This window comes from Apodemus sylvaticus, chromosome 9, assembly GCF_947179515.1.
Source record: "Apodemus sylvaticus chromosome 9, mApoSyl1.1, whole genome shotgun sequence".
Taxonomy (NCBI): Eukaryota; Metazoa; Chordata; class Mammalia; order Rodentia; family Muridae; genus Apodemus; species Apodemus sylvaticus.
In genome coordinates, this window is record NC_067480.1 from 21,793,116 (window position 1) to 21,799,115 (window position 6,000).

The window sequence follows — 6,000 nt, forward strand, 5'->3', positions numbered from 1 at the left end:
GTGGTGGATAGGAAAGACTCTATTCCACGGTGGGTAGGGCAGGCTTCATGGAAGAGAGCATATCAACTTGCCTCTAAGTACAATCAGGAGCAGGGTAATATCTATAAATCATGCCTCCTGGACAGGGAGTGATAGCACATGCCTAACAGTCAGGAGGCAGAGGCAGGAACATGTCTCACAATTTGAAGCCAGCCAGGTATCTGTGGTGAGTTTTCAGCCTGCCAAGGCCCTACCTATCTTGTCTCAAAAACAAACAAATGAATAAGCAAACAAAAATATCAAATAAATGAATTTTGTTTTTCAGTCCTGTTCACTCTTTGGCACAAGACCATAAAATCTAAGTTTTACAATATCTCAATTGCACTGAGTCACTGTTGAAATACTTCCTACTAACTGAAGGGCTGTCATGAGACTCTCAGTCCACAGGATGCCCGCAAAGCCCACCCAACATTCCGACTGACCTCCGATGGCTGAAATGTTGGCCAACTCCATGACAACGAGACTTCTGCATGAGCAGTTCCACCCACTGCCAGAATATTCCTGGTTGCAGGGAGAAAAGGGCTGGCTTATGTCTGTCTTGGGCGACATGTACACCAGGCTGCCGGCCAACCTCTGACTCATGGGCTGTCTTTCCTGTGGGGTAGATGGTAGAGTTCACCCACTACCTAGCTGTGCTGGCACCGAGTGCCAGTCATTCAGTGTTTCAGATGCCCTGTCATGGTGAGGATGCTGCCAAGGTTTGCAGCCAGGTCTCTCCATCTTCATCCCTTGCATATAGAAGCATCTCCTGGAATGTGCCCTGAGAGTTGGCCTGTAATTACAAGCAGTAATTGGCCATCCAGGTCCTTACAAATCTTTTTTTTTTTTTTTTTTGAGAATAAGAGAATTGAAAAGATCGAGGTTTGTTCTGGAGGCTGGGGATCTTTCGCTTCCATCTGCTCCCACATCTTGGAGTGTGCCCAGCTCTACCGTGTTCGCTGGATGTAAATTGTCCTCAAGAGGGGACACATTGAAAGAGGCCTCGAGGGCAGCAGACAAGAACACACAGTCTTTCAGGGAAGAGTGAGGATTTATAGGCAAACACAGCTATTCGCAGACTCTTCAATAAAGACATACAACCTGAACAAAAGGTAAGTATTTCACTCAGTCTATGAAAGCCAGTGAAATTTATTTTTTGCAAGCTTTTACAGTCCATGGCCTTCCCTTTCAATCTTGAATAATAGCACTGAATTGAGCTGTAAAAGCTTCCGAAGTTTGAAGCCTTTTGACAAGTTAATTTAGCAGTATGGTAAAAAGTTTTTCCCCAAGACAGAATAAAGCTATCATATCATGAATGTAGCAGTCATCCTGAGGAGAGAAAAGACCATTAGGATTACAGATGATGGGCTTTGCGGAGATAGTTTGTGGTTTCGTGTAATCCACCATCAATATTTCAGGAGAAAGACACTCTACTCATCAGTCAGATGGAAGTCAATATCTCCACTTAAAAACAACACCAGGCCGGATCACATGTGTCTTTTATTGGAAAAATAACATTGTCTGTGCAGTTTTCCTTCCAGGGTTCTTTAGATTGTAACTGCCTGGGTGCGTGTGCATGTGCATGTGTGTGTGCTTGTGTGTGTGTGTGTGTGTGTGTTTGACAAAGAAGCCTTCATTCTTATCTGGGAAAAAGCAAAATCAAACAAACAAACAACGAAAACAAGGAAAAGAAGAAGTAATATTTATGCTCTCTCTGGCTAAACACAAACCTCCCTCCCACACCTTCCCCAGCTTGGGGTGAGCTGACTGTAGAGCCAGGTGAGCTGCTGCCTGCTTTAGACAAGTTGACAGTCAATCTAAAGCTCATATCTCATTTGCTGCGTGCTTTTTAAAATTAAAAGTTGGTACCACAAAGTACCTGGCTCCTCTTTTCTGATAGCAGAACAAGAAAGGAAATAGAACCGCTGTCTCCCTCCGGCATCTCCGTGGGCGTCACTAACTCTGGGAGAGGGGTTCACCTATAAATAGGATGAATGGGAATGATCCAGCGTTGTCATGATGGAGGAAAAAAGCCAAGAAAATTAATTATATTTAACAAAGAAATGCTTTGGATACCATTTGGTCCTGTGCCCTGAATATAAATCTCCAAATGTTTCTCACTTGAATGTTTAGTGGGGGGAAATAAAATTAAAATTAACAAACAGATGCCTCGCTGTGCTCACAGTGATTTCCTGGCCTGCTTTGAAGTCCTCGTGGGGCCAGGGGTTTCTACAAAATGGCTTAGGGAGGTGACCCCTGAATTGGGAGCATAAAAGATGTTTTGTCTAAGAAGAGCAACTATTTTTTGTTGTTTTTGTTGTTTATTTGTTGAACTGATTGTTCTAGTAGGTTTTGTTACTGGTTTTGCTTTTAAGACAGATTTCTGTGTCTCAGGGTTGGCATTAAACTCACTATGTAACTGAGGATGACCTCGAACTTGTTACCCTCCTGCTTTTTCCTGCAGAGTGCTACCATTATAGGCACGGGAGACTATACCCGGTTTTATGTAGTGATGGGGATCCAACCCAGAGCTTCCTGCTTGCCAGGTAAGTGCTCTACTGAACATTTTTATTTATTTTTATTTATTTATTTTTGTTTTTGTTTTTTCAAGACAAGGTTTCTCTGTGTATCCCTGGCTGTCCTGGAACTCAATCTGTAGACCAGGCTGGCCTCGAACTCAGAAATCCACCAGCCTCTGCCTCCCAAGTGCTGGGATTAAAGGCATGTGCCACCACCGCCAGGCTTGAATGTTTTTTTTTAAATAACTCTGACCTTGGTGTTGTGGGGCACACAGTGGTTCCATTTTTAACTGAGGAAAGGTATTAATAATTGTTCTATTAAACCAGTGTGGGAAGAAAATGCCCAGTGAGCTGGTATTGAAGAAAGAGAGAACACAATCATGGAAGAGGTTCAAAACACACTCTTTCAGGTCAGCTAGCCCAGGGTCAGTGTGGGCTCCGCCCTCAGTTCCAGAGTGACTCAGCAAGCAGCTCCTCTCCAAGGCCTTTCAGGAACTGGGGGCCATGCCACCTGCAACAGTGACCCCAGCAAAGATGTCTAAGACATCGGAGGAGATGTCAGACACCCTCTGCACACCTCCCTTCCCACTGCTCCAAGCTTTGCTCTCATTCTTAAAAGCAACAAGACTCCTAAGCACACCTGTCTGCCGTGAGCATGAAATGAGAACTTGTCCAGCCTGGGCTTGCTTCAGTGCTCCTGTACACAGTAACTGCGGAGACGTTTATATGATAACACATGCTCACAAATCACTTCACCACAACCCCACAATTGTGTGTTCCTTTCCTGGTTGTATAATACTCCATTGTTTGGAGGGATCACTTGATTCATATCCTCAGCCACAGACTAGGAACAAGTCCTTTCGGTGGCTGCTGTGAACAGAGAGTCAGTAAACACTGCATTTGGTTTTTGTGTGAGCAAGACTTTGCATTTACCAGGGGAGAGTGCCAAGCAGCTGGCTCACCGTGTCCTACTTTAGATATGTTTACACAGGAGAGAGCCTGCGATGAACAAAAACAAAAGCTCTATATTTCAGAGATGTGAGCACACATTCCCGCAAATGTGCTGAGAAAGGTCCCATTCCACCACAACGGCACAGGCACCTTTATCATTTTTTGTTTCTGCTCTTCCTGTTGATGTTATAGTGACTGACTGTGGCTTTAGTTTGCCTTTCCCTAATGGATAATGAAGTTGAACAACAATGCTTTTCTCTACGGTTTCTAGTTTTGTTTCTTTTCCATTCTGTATTTAAAGCTCTACCCACTGATCATAACCTATTCCCCTCACACTGCCTGTTAAAACTCTGAAGCTTAACTTTTTCCCATGCAGAATAATTTTCTACCATTCTGGGTGAAGAAATGGTTTTATTCATCCTTTCAGGAGGGAGAGGCACTTGTCTAAGCCCAGTGACTTAGTAGTCTATCTCCATTGATCACAAACAAGTGATCACATCTGCGATCACGTAACCATATTCACACATTCCTTTCCTGGTTGTATAGTATGCCACTGTTTAGAGGGACACTCAATTCACTCACTCAGCTCTGGGCTAGTAACATGTGTATGCTCCCAGACACAATCTCCGTCATAGGTCACCCTCTTAGTTAGGGCTTTATTGCTTTGAAGAGACACTATGACCACAGCAACTCTTATAAAGGACAACATTTAATTGGGGCTGGCTTAGCGTTCAGAGATTTAGTCTATTATCATCACTGTGGGCAACATAATGGTGTGCGGGCATACATGGTCCTGGAGAGGTTTCTGAGAGATCTAAATCTGGATAGACAGGCAGCAGGAAGAGAGCGTGATACAGGATCTGGCTTGAGCATCTGAGACCTCAAAGTGGCACACTTCCTCTGAGGCCACACCTCCTAATAGTGCCATTCCCTATGAGCCCACGAGGGCCAGTTTTATTCAGACCATCACACATTTCTGCATATGCATGTGCTGCTGTTTGGACTTCTCTATTTTATATATTTTTTGTCTGTCCATCTGGTATTAACCTTTTATAGCCACACTCCTAAAGCTCAGGATGGATGGGGACATCTGATCAAGGCACAGTTCCTTGGTTATTTACCCAAATTACCTGAACTATTTTCAGAAGTTTCCAACCCTGGGATCACAGGTGTACATCACCACATTAGTTGTTAACTTCTTTGAAATTCTAAATGTTCTTAATGGGTACATGGTCATTCTAACCTTTCCTCAGTTGTAACATTGCCCACAGGGGCAGAGTCGCTGATCTCTGAGCTCAGCACACAGGGTGATCTGCAAGATGCCGGCCAAGATAGTCTCCCAGTGTGCTAAGATCTGCTGCGGCAAGTGCTTGAACATGCAACTCTGTGGAGAGTATATGCTTTCTCACTAGTGTTCCAGGAGTGTAGGACACTGTCCACGTGTGCTGCTTTGTGGCTCAGACCGTGAGTCACAACCATGAAGAGATTAACACTCACCACGCTATGGGCTTACATAATTTTCCTTTGAACTACGAAGCTTTGCTTTATGTTGTCATGAAATGGGATGTCCTGCTGAAAGAAGATTTAGCTACTGTGTCTTCCTGGTCAATCTTCCTTCCCACAGTGGTCAGCCCTATCTCCGGCGAAGCTTACTTTTCGTAGAAAATTCCAGCCATTTTGTAATGACGGCAGTGCTTTAGGAAGTTTTTGCTTATACACTGTGTTTCTGTTCTTCAGACCACTGGTGTTTACAGGTCCTGTTTTGGTGCTATCATTTGTAAGCAGTAGGTGGCTCCGGTTTCTAAATCCGACTTGACAAGCTGTCTTTACCTGGCAAATTTAGTCCATGTGGCTTCATTGTTCTTGTGGTGATTTATGGGAGATTAAATAACAAATCTATGGCTCTCTTGAAAACAAAGGAGCTTTTAATGTACCATCTATGAAGCATAGAGCAAAATGGGCATGCACAGAGATGGCTCAACATCTAAAAGAACTTGCTCCTCTTATAGAGGTTCATTCTTAGCACCCGCATGACAACTAGCAACCATCTTCTATTTCCAGGGGACCCATGCATTCTTCTGGTCCCTTCAGGTGCCTGACATACAATGGTGTCCACACATACATGCTGGCAAAACAGTATCAGAAGAAATTCCCTTTTCCCGTAAGCTGAGAATCACCCCTCCCCCTTCAGAAGTCCCCTATCTTATGGGTTTAGGACACATAGCCTTATCTAAAGAAGAAGAGACTGCTGCCTTTTCTGATGTGGCCCCAGTCACATAGCAGACTGCCTGGTACTTTCTAATTCTAAGAGCTCTGAAACAAGTAGGTGCCAGCTGCCAGCTAAGGGAGAGAGGGTTCTGGAACTCCTATTATTTGTCATGGATCAAATTTAAGCACTCTTCATACTGGAAATGGACCATAAGAATCTAGTCCTTATGTTATTTGAGTGTGAAGTGTTCTCCATAGCCTCACATATCTGGATACTTGGTTCCTGGTTGATGGCACTGTTTAG